The sequence below is a fragment of the Lathyrus oleraceus genome, chromosome 1 (assembly GCF_024323335.1).
Source record: "Lathyrus oleraceus cultivar Zhongwan6 chromosome 1, CAAS_Psat_ZW6_1.0, whole genome shotgun sequence".
In the NCBI taxonomy this organism is placed as follows: Eukaryota; Viridiplantae; Streptophyta; class Magnoliopsida; order Fabales; family Fabaceae; genus Lathyrus; species Lathyrus oleraceus.
In genome coordinates this window covers 420749381-420770879 of record NC_066579.1, presented here as the reverse complement: position 1 = coordinate 420770879, position 21499 = coordinate 420749381, and positions in this window count along the sequence as shown.

Genomic DNA, 21499 nt, shown 5'->3' with positions numbered 1-21499 from the left:
TGTTACACAAGCAAAGCCCTAAAAATGCTAAGCAGCAAACAAAAATTCTAATCAAATAGAAAATAGATCAATTAAATCCACAAAAATTCATGTTGAAAGTTAACATGTCAAAGGTGTCTCATGCAAAAAATCAGAACCATAGGCCTAATGGAAGCATGGAAAAATAATTCATAAACTCAGCATATCAAAGTGTGACACATATTGTCACACTCAAAAAGAATTAATCACATCTAGCAAACCAGAGGTCCAAAAATTACAAATCATATGTCAAAACCTCCAGAAAAGGGTCAAGAATCACCCTATAAAATTTCACTTCATTTGGATAAGGCATGGTCATTTTATGATTAAAATAGCAAAACACATGAATATTGCACACATTATGAACATCCCTATGCCAATCAAAATTTTTACCAAGCACAACTTCAAAAAATATGTCCATAAAATTCTACAGGGAAAATGGAGACCATAGGAAAAATCCTCATATTTTTTGATCATTAAATAATTTTTTATGAATTTTTTAATGTGTTGGTGGTTTTTTTAAAATAATTATTTGAATGATATTAATTAAATAAGTCTTCAATGGCATTACTGTAATTCCTTGCGCCCGGCCCAAAACGCAGCCGTTTAACTAAACGGCGTGGCGGCCTCCTATTGGCTTATTTCGGCGCCAAACGCCAATTTGAACGGAGATGTTAGGAAACAGGATCTAGCGCGGGATTTCCAGCGATTCTTCAAGAACACCAACGTGTTCTTCATCCTCTTCCATTCCAGAATCCGGTCATGAACAGATCTTAACGAAAATACATAAACTATACACCGTTGGAACCGGCATTCGATCAGGAACATGAATCTAACAAGCAAAACTCCTAATTCTAACCATGCGCGACGGATCGAACCAAGAAAGTTTAGCCTAGCAAAGTTTAAATCGCGATAACTCGCTCAATTCGTCATGGAAATTCAAAATCTAAAGTTCTGCATAATCTACACACTAAGACCTATAAGATCCGCATGGCAATTGCTTGAATTAAAGATTGCGAAAACTCACCTCTTGAAGATCACAACACGGAATCTTGGTGTATTAAGCTCCAATTCAATGAAACAGATCGAGGATATTGATTAGGAAGGTGTATAGTGATGGTCTTTTAGCTCCAGGATGCACGGATCATCAAGAATCACCAACTGCCATTGATGTTCAAGTCTTTGCAGCAGCTAGATTTGGCCATGATTTTGCTTCGTTCTTCACCAACAGAAGTTCAATATCACCTGCAAGTTATGAATCAACAGAGAAGTCGCACAAAGATTGATAAGATCTTGATGAAATGATCAAAAAAGTGTGTTGTGGAAATTGGAGCAAAATGAGAGAATGAGAGAATTTGAGAGTTTTTGCTTTTGGATCTGTGAATTGTGATTAGTGTTCTCAGAAAACAGTTATAATTAACTATATATACTACCACTTAATCCAACAATTAATCATGATTAAGCCAAACTTGGTGATTAGCAAATGTGGCTCACTTAAGCATTTTGGCTTTTTTGCCCTTGGATACTTAGAAGCAATGCAACAGTGGTTTATCACTTTGAACAAGTCACAAATCTCATTTAGGAGCTAATGGAATTGGTCTCATGTCCAAATTCTTCATACTTCTCAATTTCACTATGTGATGGTACTTTGTCCATTTTTCCAATTCATTTCAAAAGCCAATTTTCAAACCATGAAGCCTTGGCATGTTATGAGTATTCCAACAAGTTTCAAATGCCATTTATGAAGTGTTGCAAAAATCCCCACTCAAAAATTCCAATTATTTCACAAGTTGGACAATTTTGCCCCTGGTTCATTTAACTGTCCAGTTGAAATTTGACTTTTTGCATTGACCTTTTTTGAAGAAATCCAATTATGCACCATGAAAGTACATGTCAAATGGAGTTTGTGCATATAAAGAACACCCAATTTGGACACCCCATGTGGAAGTTATGCCCTCCTGATTATGGGTCATTTTTGAAATTCACTGGACCATAACTTAACAACCATACACGGGATTTTCAAGTTCTTGGACTTTTTGGAATGGTGAGGACAAGATCTTCAACTTTCATGTTGGACAAATTTTGATTTGAAGCTTGTATGATGAAGTAATTTTGGGGAGAAAAACTTTCCATTTTGGGCAGGTGAGAATTACAGGTCATTTCCATTTTGGGAAACTTTTTGTCTGACTTCAAATCCTTCAACCTTGATCTTTGAGATATCAAATGAGGCTTATATGGACATGAATGAGATCTTTCCAACCATCTCACACCTCCCAAATCCTGATTAAATGCACAGTTGACCACAATTGACTTTTGTTGACTTTTCTATGGTTTTGGATGACTGGGCCATGTTCTGATGAATTCCAAGCCTCTTTTTCTTGGGATCTTGATTCCAAATGATATCACAAGTCATATGAACTCTTTATGAATGATCATGGTGTCCAAATTCTTCAAGAATGGCCACCATCTATTGCTTAGGGCCTGATTTGACTGTTTGACTGATGATTGCTTCAGCTGCAGGTAACATGGTTAGATGACAATATTTTTGTACATTTGGTTAGTAAACATATGAAAAGCAATGATATACAAGTGCAATACATGCTTGGTGATCAGGAACCATACTCACAAGGTATCCCACCCACTAGGAGAGAAGCTAGGGTATGCAATGATCCTTGAGGCCATGATATGATATGATATGGGCCATGAGGGATCTTAGGGCCAAAATTGGGGTCTTACAGATGGTATTCAATGAGCATTCCATAGAACCAAGATCCTTGAGCCTTCTTTTTAATATAGATATTTATCAATTGTCTCTTAGAATCGTCGATTACATCTTACGGATCTTACGGTCTGTATAGCTAAATCGCTGCCAGTTGTTAGATAATGTTAAAACTAAATGAATCAGGTCTTTGTCCAATCTTGAACACAAGCCGAGCCAAAATCACCTTTGTGCAATTCAAACTCGTGTACTTATTACAACTACATTAATAAAGTGTTAGTAGAGTTGTTTTTGAAGGCGTGCAAAACAGACCTTGACACATGGTTCAAAAAATTTCAAGGTTAAATTATAATTAAATTGAGCCTTATAAAATACTTTTCAAATTAAATCGTGTTTAAATAGAATCTCAATTTATTTTATCATTATAAAACTCTGGCTAACAATATCCCGGACTTCAAAAAAAATTTATGACGGCTATAATAACTAATTGACAAATATATTGGCAAGAAATAAAGAAGAAAAACCTTTATGATAGTGAAATGGCATTCATGCAAGTACCATGTCCATGGGGACAGTTGTAACGGGTACCGTTGTTAATCTTTCTTAAGAAACCAACCAAGCATGAACTAGAAGGTCCAGTACTAGTATTTCTGAACGGCCAGAATGATTTCACAAACCAAACTCAAATCACCCTTTGTACAATTCCAAAATGATTAGACGAGTTAATTGGACTTTATTGTTTTTTATTGTACAAAAATTAATTGGACTTTTATCACGTGAGTATCTTTGTACAAAACTTTTTTTGTGTAGATATCTAGATTTTATATTTAATTATAAATTGTGATAGGAATATTTTTGTTCGATATTCATTTTTACCTAAAACAAAATCTCATAAAAAAACATCATATATTAAAAAAAAATCGTTCCGCAAATTAAAGAGAGTGATTATATGCTGACCCACTTTGATAGATATACTTGAAATATCGGTTGAAACTTCAACAAAAATATGAATTGTCTTTTTTAAAAGTTGGAATTCTCGAATCTATTTATCTTTAGAATTTCGGTAATGTTAACTTGTAGTTAAGAATTAAATAAATAAGTATTTTTTTGGAAATTATGCATTAATATATTAAAAATTTAAATTTTTAATTTTTAATTGTTATTTCCAATACAAAACTTCTATAAATGAGTTTCTTAACTTGTGTCTTTAGGGCACAAGTTAACATTACCCTTAAAATTTTGATAATATTTGATTTGAACAACTCGAGTCAAAGATATATTTGTTATTAACTCATTATTCTCCTTGTTATACCCAAAAACTAGGTAGCGGTAGATTTTGCTTTTGAAAAAAACATCGGCACACATGTCCGAGTAAAACCCATCACAAATACGGATGTAATAAGTTAATGAGTACTACTCCGTACCAATTTATAAATAAAAATCAAATATTTCACACTTATTAAGAAAATATAAATTTTGATGTCTTTTTTGAAATATGTATTTTGGGAAGATATAAAAACAATTTTGATTGATTGTTGTTTATGGAAAAAATGACAGAGAAATCAAATTAAATGCACTTTGTGTTTAATTTTATCTTGAAAAAAAATGAATTTTTAAGAATAAAATGGTTAAATGAAATAAAGTTGATGTTTTTTGCCTATAATTTGTAACAAGAAAAATGAGTGTTTTTTTTCTTATAGAGAACATTAGTGAATAATAGAGGGAGTATTTGTTAGAATTTGAAATCATAAAATTGATGAATAATAGAGAAAATTAGTGTGTGGAGAAGGAGAGAGAAATTGAGAGAGATAATTAAGGGTGAAAATATTTTTATTAATTATGATGAGGATGTTTTCAAGGCATTTATGCAAGTATTATAAAATGATTGGGACACAAGTCACACAATTATATAACTAAAATAACAGATTTTATGAACCTGTAATCGCTTAGACTAAACCTGTAACATGTTACAGCTGCTACAAAAATAATTCCTTCCAGTGGTAACCGGTTACGTGGTTACATTAACCCATAAGTGATTTTGTCTTGCTATAATATACTCCCGTGTTAACCGGTTACAACACTTGAATTATCAAATTTCATTTAACACACAACTTTAATTCAAGTCTTCCATGTCCATGTTCATCTTCAACCTTTTGAACACATCATTTGTGACTCTCTTAGTCAACAAATCAATCACTTGATCTTCACTTCTATGATATCTCAATCTTAACTTTCCTTCCCTAACAAGTTCTCTCAAGTAGTGAAACCTCGTCTCAATGTGCTTGCTCTTCCCATGTGTACTTGAGTTCTTATCAAGTTTAATCACTGATACATTATCAACCAGGAGTATAACAGCATCACCCTCATTGTTGCACAGCTTCTTCAATAGATTCTAAAGGTAGACGACTTGACACACACATAACGAAGCGACAATATACTCGACATCACAAGACGAGAGCGCAATTACCGATTCCTTCTTAGAACACCATGAGATTGGTGTTTTGCCGAACATAAATATATATCCATCTATAGACTTTTAATCATCTTTATCTCCGTACCAATTGGAATCAGTAAAATCGAGAATATTGCATTTTTGGCTCATATCCGCTACGGGAAAGAGAATTCTGCATCCAATAGATCCTTTGACATATCTTAGGATCCTCTTGACTACTACCAAGTGAGACACATTTGGTCTCTCCATGAATCTACTCACAATACTGACACTAAACCCCAAGTCTGGTCACGTATTGCACAAATAGCGCAAGGATCAAATCAGCCTCACATACTGAGTTGGGTCAACATATTGCTCATCCTCATTTTTCGAAAATTGTAGTCTTGGTTCAGCCAGAGTAATGGCAGCATTATAATGCTCTATTTCAAACTTCTTCAATATCTCAAGCACATATCTTCTTTGGTGCATGAGCAGTCCCCTTTTGGACTTGTGAAATTCAATGCCAAGGAAATATGTCATGAGGCCAAGGTCGGTCATATCAAATTCTTTCATAAGTTCACTCTTGAACTTAGAAATACATTTTTCGTTGATGCATGTTACCAACAAGTTGTCTACATATAGACAACGGATAATCACTCATTCACTTGTATCCGTATTCACATACACGTCATGCTCGAATAAACATTTCTTAAAGCCAACTTTCTTTAGGAAACAATCTATTCTCTTATTCAAAGCTCTTGGAGCTTGCTTCAAACCGTACTACACTTTCTTTAACTTGTAGAACTTTATCTCTTGGTTTCTCACAACAAAACCAGGAGGTTGTTCTACATACACCTCTTCTTCAAGAGGTCCATTCATAAATGCAGATTTGACGTCCATTTGGTAGATGGGTATTGTTATTCACAATACCAGTAACTAGCCTAATGGTTTCATTCCTAGAAACCAGTATGAATACCTCTTCAAAGTCTCTTTGCAAGAATCCCTTTGCAACTAATCGAGCCTTATGCTTGATTATTTCACCCTTCAGATTTGCCTTCACTTTGAACACCCATCGCACACCAATTGGCTTCTTCCCATCCGGTTGATCAACCAACTCACAAGTATTATTCTTCTCAATAGATTCCATCTCCTCCTTCATAGGACAAATCCATTTTGGATCACTTAAAGCCTCTTCCATTTTAACAGGTTCGAATTCGTCCATAAGTGAAAAATGGACAAAATCACCATCATCATTGACTTCATTGTCTCGAAATAACTCACAATCTTGGAGTCTTTGAGGCAAACCTCTTTTCCTTGGTGATCTTCTCACGTTATCTTCAATTTGGGCTTCAATAACATGCATTTATGCACTTCCCATACCTGCAAAATCTGAATTTTCAAAGTTGTAACCGGTTACTGCTTTTACGTAACCTGTTACAGGCTGTTGTAGTGGCTTAATTTGGTCGAAAATGACGTCTCGACTGATCACAATCCATCAAGTTTGGTGCATTAAACAACTTGTAACCACTGGTAGAGTGATACCCTATAAGTATCACTATTTCTCCCTTATCGTCCAACTTCTTTCTATGTTGCCCCATAATATGTTGATACGCTACGGAACCAAAAACTCTCAAATGGTTTAGATTCGGTTTGAATCTCGACCATGCTTCCTCGGATGTTACCTTCTCAAGCTTCTTTATTGGACACCTATTCAATAAATAGACAGTTATGGATACCGCTTCTCCCCGTAACTCTTTCGGAAAGTTCTCCCTCTTTAGCGCACTTTTTACCATGTTCATGATCGATTGATTCTTCCTTTTGGTAACACCATTTTACTGTTGTGTATAAGGTGGTACAACCTCATGTATTATCCCTTCTTGATCACAAAACCTATCAAAGTCTTTTGAGACATATTCGCCTCCACCATCCGTTTTGAGCACTTTGAGCTTGTGACCGCTTATCCTCTCAACCATGGACTCAAAATTCTTAAACACTTTAAGTACCCCATTCTTTATCTTGATTAGGTATGTCCATAGCTTTCTACTATGATCATTGATGTATGTGACAAAATATCTATTTCTACAAATGGAATCTACTGGAATCAGTCCACACACATCCAAATACATCATCTCAAGTTGATTCTTGGTTCTACAACCTGCATCCTTGCTAAATTTATCCTATATTTCTTCAATTACACACATTCTTCACACATTTCAGTCGATATGTTGATCAATGGCTACCTTGTTACCATTTCATTCTTTTGTAAGTCTTTGAGGTCTCGAAAATTACGATGCCCAAGACGATAGTGCCATATCCACTCTTATAAAACCTTCAGTTCAACCTTGAAGGTTCTATTGGAAGCCATAGGAACTTTAAGGACCAAAATCCCGTTTGCGTCCATAACGCACATTGATGCATCCATCCACTTAGTCGCTTATACACCTACTCAATAATATGACAAAAAAATTTCCTAGAGCTTCTACCATGAGTAATGTTTATCCCTAGATACTTTCCCAGGCTTTGGACTTCTCTGAATCCTATGTGATGCACAGTCTCCTGGTGAAGCTAGTCATATGTATTAACTGGTAAATAAATTTGAGTCTTTTCATAGTTAATTTTTTGGCCCGATGCCTGATAGAATTAATATAGACAATGCTTGATGCAATAAGCCTTCTCTATTGTGGCCTCTGTAAAAATAAGGAGTTCATCTGCAAAAAGTAGGTGACAAACTTGAGGTCCCTCCCGCCCTGCTCTCATAGGCTTCCAATACCCTGCATCAACCTGGTCAACAATAATATGGGATAAACGATCCATACAAATAACAAAAAAGATAAGGAGAAAGGGGATCACCTTGACGGATACCTCTAGATGGATCAAAAGTATCAAGCTTATACCCATTCCATAAAATTTTGAAGGAAGAAGAGGAAATACACTAATAAATTAAGTTAAATAATTCTTTTGGAAACTTACAATCCTGGAGACACTGGGGGACAAACTTCAAATTCAAAATGTGATAGGCTTTCTCTAGATCAATCTTTCGCAACCTAAAAAACTTTTGGGTTTTAATTTTCTTCATTACATAGACCATCTCTTAGACTATAATAATATTGTGATGAATATTCCTCTCAGGGATAAAGTTGGACTAATGCAGAAAAATAATATTATTAAGTAGAGGCTTCACTCGATTCACCATAATTTTAGTAACAAGCTTATATATCACATTACAAAGGGCAATGAGGCGAAATTGCATAAGAAACTTTGGTTGGTCAATCTTAGGAATGAGAACAAGAAAAGTATTAATTGTCGAGCCAATCAAGGAAGGGTCACCCAAATCTTAGTAAATGATTATATAAGGTCGGCCCCACCGTGTTCCAACAATGCTGGTAAAAAATAGTTGGGAAACCATCTTCTCCCAGGGCCTTGTGTAGGTTCATATCAAAAGGTGTCTTCTTTCTCTCAAGTTTGGACGGGACAACACGTAGACTAATATGATGGTCCTCCAAATAAGTAGGATAAGTAAAGAAGGAAACTATGGTCCCCCTTATCTCTTGGTCCTTTTTAAAGAGCTTAGAGAAATGTTGCATCACCATCTCCTTCGTTTTCTATGAATCAAACTCCCACTCTCTATTCTCTCCTCTAAGATCCATGATTTTATTCTTGCTTATGCGAATAATGGTCTTCGAATGGTAATACTTAGTGTTCTTATCCCAAACAATAATCCACTTACCTCTCAATTTTTTAAACCAATTACACTCTTCTTGGTAAAGAGTTTGAGCTAATTGGTCTTGAAGGTCTTCTTCCAAAGCCTCAAGATATCTACTATAGTCATAATTAGGCATGACAACATATCCCGTACTTGCGGGTACCCATCCAAACCCGCCCCGAAGTTGACAGGGAAAACCCGCTTTGATTGGGTTTGGGTTTGGGTTTGGATTTTACCCGATTATAAAATATGGGGACGAGTCGGGTAATGGAGACATTAGTACCCACCCCGAACCCGCCCCGTTTATTTCATTATGTACATTATTATTTATTTTTGATAATTTAGAATATTAAATATATGGTCAATGTTTTGATATTTTAATTTTAATTTATTATTTAAAATATTTGAAATGTATGAATGAAATTTTTTTAGATTGTTTTATTTTATTATTTGTAATTTAGTTTTATTTTGGAAAAGATAAATGTTTGATTTCACTAAATGAATAGTGGTAGGACGAAGATACCCGAACCCAACCCGAACCCGTTTTGGACGGGTTTGAGTTTTGATTCTCCATCCCCATTTAGGTTTGCGGCGGGGAACGAGAATTGTTTGAGGATTCAGGTTTGGGTTTGGGGGAGGTAAAAACTGTCCCCGACCCGTCCCGTTGCCATGCCTAGTCATAATGAGCACTATTTTGAATACCATTCAACCTAGATATGATCTATTTCTTTTTCAGGAAAATATTCCCAAAAGTGTCCTTGTTCCACTTCTGAATAAGAGTAGTCAAATCATCTAACAAATGCATTATCCCCCATAACCGCATGTCTCCTGAATCCAAGGCCCCAAATTATCATGCATAAGTCAAGCTGCCTCAAATCTAAAGGGACGATTGGAAGTGTAAGAAGGCTCCCGCAAAAGCATAACAATTATAAGATGATGTTTTGACTGGATACACAATAATTTTTTTGCAAATCATTCCAGAAAATTGAGTCTCCACTAAACATTACAGAGGACCCGTTCAAGCTTTTTAAAAATATGGTCTTTTCCTTCCCACATCGACCCTTTTCAAGTAAACTTAGAGCCCACGATGTTTACATCCATCATGCGACACTCATTAACCCAATTGTCAAACTCTATGAATATAGAAAGGTTAACACACGATCCCCCTTATGTTCCTCTGAACTCATAATTTCATTCAAATCCCCTAACATCAACCAAGGATAAGAAATATTCACAGCAATTCGCTTAATCTCCCGCCACATCATCATTCTCTCCACCTCTCTAGGGCTAGCATAAACCCTTGTTAACAACCCGTTATGATCATTACCACAACTAACGTGAACATGCAGGAAATGTTGATTTCTTGGATCCGAGTGATCTTAAATTATCCTTATTCCACAATAAATAACCAAATACCTCCCGCATACCCATGAGCTTCTATCATATATTCTTCCAAAACGCCATCCTCTTAGTAGTATTATTGGCCTTAACCCCGCTACATCTAGTCTCTTGAAGGGCCATCATATCCACTTTATAACTATTGCAATAATTTTTTAGTGCTCTGCCAAAGTTTCTTCCTTGAGGACTCATATAATTCCAAGATAAAATAATCATCAAAATAGAAAAATAAAAATATCATATAAATATATTTTTGCTCATCTTATAAAATTTACATATCTCCCGTCCTCGCCCTACCTGAGTTGTTTATTTTATCATCATCATTCCATTTATTGGTAGGAGGCTCTATGTGTTGATCTTTGTTTTGCAGGTCAATTTTGTCATCTGAAATAACTAGTGAACTCGGTGTAGGAATGAGGGGTGCAAAGTTCTTATGGAGAGGAGCATTCATAGAGGAATGTTGTGTTTGCTATTCTCTAAATTATTATTATTAAAATTAAAGATAGAAAAAATACTATTAGAAACTAATTCTTCAACATCATATCTTTGCCTCTTACTTTTGGTAGATGTGAGGTCAAGAGAGATAACATGAGATTTGCTACTAATACCATTGTGGATCCTTGGTTTAGAGAGAAAAATTCATATCGATTTTTATTAATGTGATTAAGAAAAAAAATCGGTTTGGTTATTGATATTTTGGATTGTGGTCGCAACATTTTAATTCCTTAAATACTGATTTCTATCTAATTTTGATGATTATTACCATTTTGTTTTATAAGAGCATTTGTTTTTTTTTTAATATTTTGTCTTCTAGTAATAGTTATACATTCTCCATGTAACAAAAATATAATATATTTATTTTGAAGTTAACTTTGATTTGTCCCGGTTGTTTTAATCATTAAAATAGATTATTAATTAATAGAGTTAGTAAAAAACTTTTTTTAAAAAATATTAAAATTCAATATATAAATTTTTATGTATATTGAGTTTTTGTCATTATAATAATTTATTTTATAAAAGTTCATAAAAATTTTCTCTAATAAAAATACATACAATTTTTATTAATCCCACCAAACTAAGTTTAGAGCTGTCAAAATGGACTACCCGAATCTAAACGGGTCGGCTTCGAAGGGTCTCAAACTTTTTAATACATAATCAAAAAAGTTTTGTTTTAATATGAACTTGAAAATTACTACCCGAGTCCGACCCTAGATGAGCTTCGAACTATCCATCCCTAAACATGTTTTTATTTAATAAAAAATTAAAATTAAAATTCCATAATATTTATTATAAATGAAATTAAAAATTATATTATTTTAAACATAATTTTTTAAAAACTATATTATCTTTTATGTGTTTTTAAATTCAAAACATATCTATATTGTATAAAATAATACTTGAATATATAACATAAGAGAAACTAATAGAATACGAAAAAAAGAGTGTTGATTATATTAATGTATAAAATTTTAAAAAAATATATTAAATATAATAGAGATAAAATTTAGTGATGTGAGAAAATTCAATTTACTTTTTGGAGTAAGACAATATAAATATTAATATAATTTTTTTAAAAATTTATAGCTACGCGGACTTAACGGACTATCCACGACCCATACAGACTAACCCTAATGGATAGCAGACTTTTTAGAATTTGACTAAAAAAACCGGCTCTAATTTTAAGACTCAATCCCATATGGGTCCGTCCATTTTGACAACTCTAACTAAATTTCTGGATCCAAATTTATATATAATCATGATCAAATGACACTAAAGTGTCAAACTTAATAACATGACATCTTAGGTAACTCTTTATCGCATTTCAGTATAATAAAATTTATCGTTGGATTGAAAATTATTATCATATAGATCATATCTTTAAAATTTAATATCAATTGAAAATTATTTGATATGTCAACGAGATGCTTGAAAACTAACGTCTTACAAAACTTTAACAAAACCGTTAATTCTGATCATTCTCTTTAAGATATTAAATAATTTTTTATTGATATTAAATTTTATAAACATGATCAATATGATAATAGCTTTCAATCTAACGGTAAATTTTATTTTATTACACAAATATCTAGTAATGAGTTATCGAAAATGTCATGTTATTAAATTTAACAGTTTAGTGTCATTCGATCCTTATATGATAAAAAAGTGCGAGCTTATGAATAAATAAAAAATGGTGAGATTAAAAATAAAAAGGATGTGATATGTTTTGGTATATAATTGATTATGGTTAGGTATAGATATGTTTCATAATGAATTATATACTTAACCATAATTGTATTCGCAAGTTTAAGAACTATTTTTTTTTCTTTTTCAAAAAGGAAGTTCTCTAAAAAGGTTTTAAAAAAATGATATTTGTTAAAATTACTTTTGTGAATGTGTGTCAATATTTTTATATTAAGAGAGTTATATATTTTTTTTACAATAAGATTTTAATAATAAAACGTTATTTGAAGCTTCACATTATATCATACTGTTTGATTCAAGTCCATTTTTAAAGGTGTTTAGCATATTTAATCTAGTTGCATCAATAATGAAAAACCCACTCAAACATAGAACCACATTCTCTCCATTTTTTATGATAGTAAAACATCTCTCAGAAGGTAGATTAATAAGATGATTAGAGAAGATAAAGAAATGAATTTTTTAACTCTCTCCGACAAATATAGAGAAGATACCTTCCTGAGAGTATAATTTGTTTTTCCTCCGGCATAAGACAAAAAGGGAAAATAAATAAGATAACAAATTGGATTGATGCATAATCGAGTTGATCGATGCATAATTGATTTAAATTTCAAATTGTCATTCTTCTAAAAAATTATTTTTCATCAAGTAACAATTTGTTAAGAATATCAATGAGCTGATTACCTGAATCGACAAATTCAATCAAAAAAATTCCATTTTAAACATGATCCCTAATAAAATGGTTCATAATCTCAATGTGTTTTGTCTGAGAGTGAAGTACTAGATTTTTCATGAGATTTATGACGCTAGTAATGTCATACTTAATTTGAACAGTTCCATAATTAATACCATAATCGCTTAATTGGTGCTTCATCCAAAATATTTGTGAATAATAACTACTTGCAACAACATATTACGTTTTGGCGGTGGAAAATACAACATTTGCTTCTTTTTTACTAAGTCAAGAAACAAGAGAGTTACCAAACAAGTAGCAAGTCCAATGATACTTTTTTAATCTATTTTATATCCTACAATAATGGATTATATACTTAACCATAATTGTTTATGCAAGTTTAAGAACTAATTTTTTTCTTTTTCAAAAAGGAAGTTCTCTAAAGAGGTTTTTAAAATATGATATTTGTTAAAATTACTTTTGTGAACGTGTGTCAATATTTTTATATTAAGAGAGTTATACACTTTTTTTTACAATAAGATTTTAATAATAAAACGTTATTTGAAGCTTCACATTATATCAGACTGTTTGATTCAAGTCCATTTTTAAAGGTGTTTAGCATATTTAATCTAGTTGCATCAATAATGAAAAACCCACTCAAACATAGAACCACATTCTTTCCATTTTTTATGATAGTAAAACATCTCTCAGAAGGTAGATTAATAAGATGATTAGAGAAGATAAAGAAATGAATTTTTTAACTCTCTCCGACAAATATAGAGAAGATACCTTCCTGAGAGTATAATTTGTTTTCCCTCTGGCATAAGACAAAAAGGGAATATAAATAAGATAACAAATTGGATTGATGCATAATCGAGTTGATCCATGCATAATTGATTTAAATTTCAAATTGTCATTCTTCTAAAAAATTATTTTTCATCAAGTAACAATTTGTTAAGAATATCAATGAGTTGATTACCTGAATCGACAAATTCAATCAAAAAAATTCCATTTTAAACATGATCCCTAATAAAATGGTTCATAATCTCAATGTGTTTTGTCTGAGAGTGAAGTACTAGATTTTTCATGAGATTTATGACGCTAGTAATGTCATACTTAATTTGAACAGTTCCATAATTAATACCATAATCGCTTAATTGGTGCTTCATCCAAAATATTTGTGAATAATAACTACTTGCAACAACATATTACGTTTTGGCGGTGGAAAATACAACATTTGCTTCTTTTTTACTAAGTCAAGAAACAAGAGAGTTACCAAACAAGTAGCAAGTCCAATGATACTTTTTAAATCTATTTTATATCCTACAATAATGGATTATATACTTAACCATAATTGTTTATGCAAGTTTAAGAACTAATTTTTTTCTTTTTCAAAAAGGAAGTTCTCTAAAGAGGTTTTTAAAATATGATATTTGTTAAAATTACTTTTGTGAATGTGTGTCAATATTTTTATATTAAGAGAGTTATACACTTTTTTTTACAATAAGATTTTAATAATAAAACGTTATTTGAAGCTTCACATTATATCAGACTGTTTGATTCAAGTCCATTTTTAAAGGTGTTTAGCATATTTAATCTAGTTGCATCAATAATGAAAAACCCACTCAAACATAGAATCACATTCTCTCCATTTTTTATGATAGTAAAACATCTCTCAGAAGGTAGATTAATAAGATGATTAGAGAAGATAAAGAAATGATTTTTTTTAACTCTCTCCGACAAATATAGAGAAGATACCTTCCTGAGAGTATAATTTGTTTTCCCTCTGGCATAAGACAAAAAGGGAAAATAAATAAGATAACAAATTGGATTGATGCATAATCGAGTTGATCGATGCATAATTGATTTAAATTTCAAATTGTCATTCTTCTAAAAAATTATTTTTCATCAAGTAACAATTTGTTAAGAATATCAACGAGCTGATTACCTGAATCGACAAATTCAATCAAAAAAATTCCATTTTAAACATGATCCATAATAAAATGATTCATAATCTCAATGTGTTTTGTCCAAGAGTGAAGTACTAGATTTTTCATGAGATTTATGACGCCAGTATTGTCATACTTAATTTGAACAGTTCCATAATTAATACCATAATCACTTAATTGGTGCTTCATCCAAACTATTTGTGAATAATAACTACTTGCAACAACATATTACGTTTTGGCGGTGGAAATACAACATTTGCTTCTTTTTTACTATGTCAAGAAACAAGAGAGTTACCAAGCAAGTAGCAAGTCCAATGATACTTTTCTAATCTATTTTACATCCTACAATAATGGATTATATACTTAACCATAATTGTTACTGAAGGAGAAGTGCGATCCAAAACGCAACAGAAATTAAAATTTTCTCCTTTAGTGATCCTTACGGATGAGCATGATCAGTGATAAAATATTTACCTCTTGTGACGATTGAAACCTTTAATGCAGATCTACGGAGCGATCACGAAGGTTGAACGACGACAACGCCTCTACTCAGTCCACACGAACGAATTCCTTCAATATCAGTGCTAGCTGCTATGAATGAAGGCTTTGAGTGAGTGAGAGAGAGAGAGAGAGAGAGAGAGAGAGAGAGAGAGAGAGAGAGAGAGAGAGAGAGAGAGAGAAAAAGAAAAAGAAAATGCAACCGTAATGAATGCTTCTGCACAATGGTTCTATTTATAGAACCACTTGTGTGGGCTTCAAGCTAAAAAGCCCACTTAAGTGTAAGTGGCCCATATTTTATAATATGCCAAAATCACTTAAGCGTGTGGTACCTTATCATATTTCGTATGCTACTTAAGTACACCGTACCTTACGATGTTCTACAATTCACTTAAATGCACCGTCCATTACGGTGTTCCTTAGTTACTCTATCTCTCATCAATCCGTCCTTTGTGTGTGACCCTGTAGGTTTTCGCGACATTGACAATTATATTAAATCACATATTTAGCATAATAAACAGTGAGCGGTATCTAGCAACACATCACTGCTACCCAAGACACGAAAATGTCATGTGATCTGACAAATCCTTCTGTGATAATACTTATGTACATAATTACCCTTTTGCCCTTATATCTATATTGAACACAAGGCATAGACTGTGTCATCCTTATCCAGTTCAATATTGGGCCCATAGACATTTATCCTGTTATGCAGGATGGGCAAATTTCATCTAGGTCACTCATGTCCCTCAGCATGCTTCGTGGAGTACCCATCAACTGCCTTTATGGTTATCCAGTTACGGACAACGTTTGATCAGCAATAAAGCACTCGACTTTACATCTAGGGTACATAGTGGTTTCAGGTTGAAGGGTGATATACACCATTATCACCATGAGAATAACTTATGACACTTTGCATAACATTCTATATAGTATTCTCATAGCGGGTCAATACAGTATAAATATTACTCTTAATATTCATACCTATGTTTAAGACTTGATAACTCCTTATCCATGATCCATGAGATGTGATCATCAATCTATATACATAATAGTCTTTATACTTTAATGTTATCCCACTTCACAATAAAGCTCGACTACGGATACTTTAAGAATAGTGTCCTTATGTTTAATGTGATCTTATGATCAAGTCACACTTGATACATTAAACGGACTAGCTATCCTAGGGACTTTATTAAACAAATATAATAAAGAAAAAGCCTTTTATTATTAATAAATAATTCGATACAAGTACCTGTAACACCTCAAAATTTGCCCTCCTCTCTTGGGACTAGCATAACATATTACATATCATTTTTAGGTCATTAGGCATTGCATATTGCATATCATGTGGTTACATTGTGCAAGCCCTTCTCCCAAGTCTTGGTCAGAAGATAGGAGGTCATGTGCAAGCTAGGGTTTCATTGGACTAATCATTAATCATCTGAGGATGTGGAGGTCCAAATTAGGGTTTTGTGATTCTCAAGGAGATTGGTCTTCATTTTGATTGAAATGATTCATCATCATCATCATGGTTTGTCATCATCAAGTGTTGGAGCACAGTCCTTGAGATTAGGGTTTTGACCACTGGTCAACCCTAATCAGTTGTATTGGGCTAATCAGGGCATGGCTAGGAGATGGGGTCTATGATGGAGATGGGGATCATTTCATGGTTATATGGAGCTTATTGAGGCTAGGGGTTCATCCTTGAGCCATTTCATCAGAAGATTGGAGCTCAGATTGATCAATGCCTGGCCAAATTCATCTATCAGTTGAAAAAGTCAACTGTGGTCAACTGTGCTTGATTTTATGGATTTGGAGGTGGGAGAGAGTTGTATACACTTCATTCATGTTGGAACAAGTGTTATTTGACATGTCAAAGCTCAAGAATGGAGAAAATCAAGTCAGGACAAGAATTGCCAAAAATAGAAAGTGACTTGTAATGGAAGTTTCCAAAGATGGAAAGTTTTTGACCACAAAATTACATGTCCAAGGAAGCTTCAAATGAAAATTTGTTCAACATGAGAGTTGTAGATCTTGGTCTCACCTTTCCAAAAAGTCCAAGAACTTGAAAATCCCATGTATGGTTGGCAAGTTATGGTCCATTCAATTTCAAAAATGACCCATAATCAAAGTGGCATAACTTCCACATGGAGTGTCCAAATTGAGTGATCTTTTTATGTGAAAACTCCATTTTACATGTACTTTCATGGTGCATAATTGGAATTCATCAAAAATGGTCAATGCAAAAAGTCAATTTTCAAGTGTACAGTTAAAAATCCAGGGGCAAAATGGTCCAACTTGAGAAATAATGAGAATTTTGGCATGGGGATTTTTGCAACACCTCACAAATGCAAATTAGAAATTGTTTGAATGGTCATAAACATCCAAGGTGCAATATTTGAACAAGTCATTTTTGAAGTGTACTTGAAAATGCATAAAGTGCCATAGCATAGTGAAAATCAAAATTACACAACCAATGACCATGGGACAAGTTGCAACACATCATAGCTGATATTTAGAGAATGTGTGAGCTGTCATACAACTGTCATGGGCCCCATTGTGAAATGGCATTTTTGCCCTTGCTTAGTAAAATCTCATTTTTGCTAATCACATGTCATTTGGTTAATTGGATGATTAGAGGTGGATTAATTGGGGATATAAGTACTTAATCATAACTAACTCTTGATGAGAATCACAATTCACAAGAAATTCAACAAACTTTTCCCTCCAAATTCTCCAAAATTCTCAAGAACATTCAAGAAGAAAATTGGATCAAACTCTTCCAATTCTTCACCAAATCGTGTGATTCTTCTTGCTGCCATCTCCATTCATCTTCTTCTTGATCTGTTTTGGCAATTCATCACCAAAGAACATCAAATTCTCCACTGTCCATTCTTGATGCATCCATGGTGAATTGAAATCTCTTGCACTTGAAGCAATTTCGAGCTAGGCAAAGCATTCCAGTCAACTCACTTATCCTTCTTCTTCATCTGTTTGGAGGAATTTCGAGCCAAAACATCACGATTCAACGCTGCCTTCAAACTAAGGTGAGATTTCGAATCTCATGGTTTTGTAAATTGTTATATGCATTGTGTAGATCGTTCATCGTAGGTTAGCGTGAAACTTGTGGTTTATGAAATGATTGAGTGAGTTAAGAGAAATCGTGATTTCAAGTTTTGTGTTCATTCCTTTCCAAGCTCGATTCGTGATGTATAGTGGAAATTAATAAAAATCGTTAGCATATTAGTGATGTGCGTTAAGAGACGAAGAGAATGGTATAGGATTTGCGCGTTTTGGTTGAGGAATGAGCGAAACCGCGTTTGAAGGTTGAAGAACATGAACGCGTGTTCTTGTGAAATTTCTGGAAAAACTTACAGTGTCTGATCCATTTTCTGCGTTTCCCTTTCAAATGTAGTGTTTCCCGCGCCTGGACTACTGTAATTACCATTATGCCATTAATTCTAATTGATTTAATATAACACTTAAATAATAATTTACATAATTCATTTAAATCTTAGAAAATTCATAAAAAATATTGACTAGTCCAAAAATAGTGAGGTTTTTTTTGATGGATCCCAATTTTTCTCTAGTTTTTTATGAGCATGATATCACAAGTTGTGCATGGTGAAATGTTGACCTGGCCTATTGATCTTTGACTTGTGTGTATTTTTTACATGTTTTGCCATTTTCATCATGAAATGCTCATACATTTAAAGAAATGATTGAAATTTTTTGTGCCCATTCTAGACATGTTGCTGGTGATTTCCATGTAAATTTTGTGATTTTTGGATACCTGAGGAGTGAGATATGATTTTTTGAATCTAGGTGTGACAATTTGTGTCACACCTAGCTAGGTCCACTTTCTGAATTTGTTTGCATGACCTATGATTGTTGGATTGGATTGAAATTTTGTATGAATGATCATTGATATGTTGAGATGTCTTGTGAATTTTTCTGGATTTTTCTATGGCATTTTCAATTTGATTGATATTTTTCTTCTCTGTTGGTTCATTGTGCAACCTTATGTGACACATGTTTGTATATCTTGTGTGAAATTCTCATATGGTTTTGGATGAATGTGAAATTTGGTATGTTGATTATAGACACATTATAGAACATCACTGTTTTGGTCCCATTCATTTCTTAATTATTCTCACTCTGTTATGAATTTTTGAAGTGAATGCATGTGTTGATACCTTGAATTGGCTTGAATAATTGTGTCTGGATTTCTTGATTTTCATTGGCCTAGTTCCTTTTGTCCAATTGAGCTGAAAATTGACATGCTATACCTTGAATAGGTCCTGTTTAGGTGTGAATTATTTGAGGATTTTTGGAATTGTTTTGGTATGCTTTTGATTGAAGTTATTCTGTTTGGACATTGGATGTTGCATTTGACCTAGTTTGTGATGTTTTGGTCATGAAATGAATGTGGTGAATGATATGAGTGTGGGATCAATTGCATTTGCTTTCTATTTGAATTAATTTGGTTTTGGTTGAGAATTGTTTGCTGTTTAGAATTTTTTCTCCCTTTTGGACCCTAGGCTTGGCCTAGTGGTCTAGTTTCTCACATTTGGTGTGGATTTTCAGGATGAAATGCATAATGCTCAAGGAGAATGCTTCAAGTCAATTAAATTGAGATTGTTGGATGTTTTGAACTAATTTGACTTTGTTTTGTAGGTTGTGAAGCTTGAGCTTGAGCTTATAGCTTGCACTTATGTGCATTAACCTGTGTTGCTTAATCTGTATAGTCTGACTGATTAACATTTGCTGTTTATTGTTTGTCTGTCTAAGTACTGATGATACTTGATTGATTTCAGGTACATTTAGTCGCTTACAGTTCTTTAAGAACTTGCTTGCTGCTGCTTGGTTTTTGAACCACTTGAGGTAAAATCTCTTGACTTCATGTAGTCGGGGAGACCTGGCCTGTTACTTGGCCGGGCAAATGTCTGAAGTCCTCCTTAAGAGGCGATGTTTGTGGTTGTTTACATTTGTGCCAAGCAGGTAAAGACCTCTATGAGGCAATTGGTGGATCAAAGGGATATGCAATCTATCCCCCACTATTCTGTGAGTCGTCCCTCTGCTCACACGGCTGTGTGTTGATGCATTGGGACACAAACCCAAGATCTTGTGCTGTTGCACAATCGAGTCAGAGTCTTTGAGCGTAGAAGGGTCCCTCCATTCTGGACCCACGCTCCTTTGTCTGAAGCTCTCCCTGGTTAGGGATAAGAGCTGTGAAGTCTGATCTTCACTCACCTTTCATCTGCTTCACCTTAGCCTCGTAATGGCAAGGTTAAGAGCGAATATACCCTTGTACAGATGACTTGCTTCGGCAGTCAAACCCATTGTTTGAGCCCACTTGACTGGCTATAGTGTGTGCTATGTGAATATTTGCTTGAAATGCTTGTTTTGATCTGTATGCTTGTATGCTTGCTTTCTTCCTGGATAGGATTAGCTTGCAGTTGTGCAAGTAGGTAGAAACCTGAACGTAGGGTAATGATGCATGACAACACTAGGCTCGAGTCCAGCTCCCTGGTAGTGTGTCTTCCCTTGGTTTCTGGCTAGATTTTCTTTCCCTTGAGGGGGAACTACATCGCCCTGATCCTCGTTCCAGACGAGGTATGTAGGCAGGAGACTGTGCGAGGTCTCTCCGGGCACTTTTTTTCTTTTTGTGTGTGTTTGCTTGTTATCTGATTGTGTGTTTGGTTCGGATGCTGACGTAAGTCCAGTGATTGGCAGTCGGGCTCCACGTTTGCCTCTTTGTGTGCGTTTTGGTTCGGATGCTGATGTAAGTCCAGTGATTGGCATTCAGGCTCCATGTTTGCCGGTGTGTTTGTTTGTTTGTTTGTTTGGCGTGCGTGAGCCGAACTACGGCAGCTCTGATTCTCGTTCCAGACGAGATACGTAGGCA